This window comes from Caenorhabditis briggsae, assembly GCF_000004555.2.
Source record: "Caenorhabditis briggsae complete genome, chrIV, whole genome shotgun sequence".
Classification (NCBI taxonomy): Eukaryota; Metazoa; Nematoda; class Chromadorea; order Rhabditida; family Rhabditidae; genus Caenorhabditis; species Caenorhabditis briggsae.
Genome location: NC_013487.2, coordinates 8,361,454 through 8,362,416, shown reverse-complemented (window position 1 = coordinate 8,362,416; position 963 = coordinate 8,361,454).

The window sequence follows — 963 nt, the reverse complement described above, 5'->3', positions numbered from 1 at the left end:
CTTTTAAAAACTTATAATAAACTCTATCTGTGAAAGCATTCGAAACTCTTGCATAATTTTTCTTTTTTCCATAATGTACGTGTTTCAAGAATAAAAAAAGATAATTCTGCACTATCACGACATTCTGCCTTCTATTTATACACAAAATCTGAGTCTAAAAATAACTTTTTCTCTATTTTTAGGTGATTCTGAAGCTATTTGACAAGTGGAAAGGCTCTGTCTGGAAAGCGATCTATACAGTAAGCGAGTCAGAGCGTGAAGCGTCCGTAACGGACCCGTTCGCATTTTACCTGTGAATGAAGGTCGTAGTAATTTTCGACTACCCAAAACTTTTGTTCCGTGATTTTTTTTTCGTTCCGTGATATCTTTTTCGTTCCGTGATTCTAGAACAGTGCCAAAAACTTAATAATTTCGAAGAAACATTGTTTCGAATAAAAACTCGGTTGTTTCTGAATTTCTGTATTCTTAAGTTTTCGAGTCTTCCAGTTTCCAAATCTGATTTGTGAGTTTAGGACCTGTGAGTGTCCGAATACCTGTAATTCGAAAACTCCGAAACGATTTTCAGAATTTGAAACTTTTTGAGTTTAGGGGTTTCGGAGTTTGAGAAATTGAGGAAGAAAAAATTCGAAGATTAAAATTCGAAACTTGCTGAATTTCAAAAAATCAGTCAGCCATAGCCGTCGGGGCTCTAGAGTGTAAAGGAAACCGGTACAATGTCAAACGAATTATAAGAAAATCTTTCAAAACCTAGGATCTACTTAAAAAAGGGAGGAAGATTATAACAGATTTTCAAAAAAGTCAGATGACAGATTTCAATCTTCAATACACTCTAGAACACAGCTAAACCTTTGACTGACCGAAATATCAGTCAGCCACAGCCGTCGGGGCTCTAGAGTGTAAGGGAAACCGGTACAATGTCAAACGAATTGTAAGAAAATCTTTCAAAAACTAGGATCTACTTAA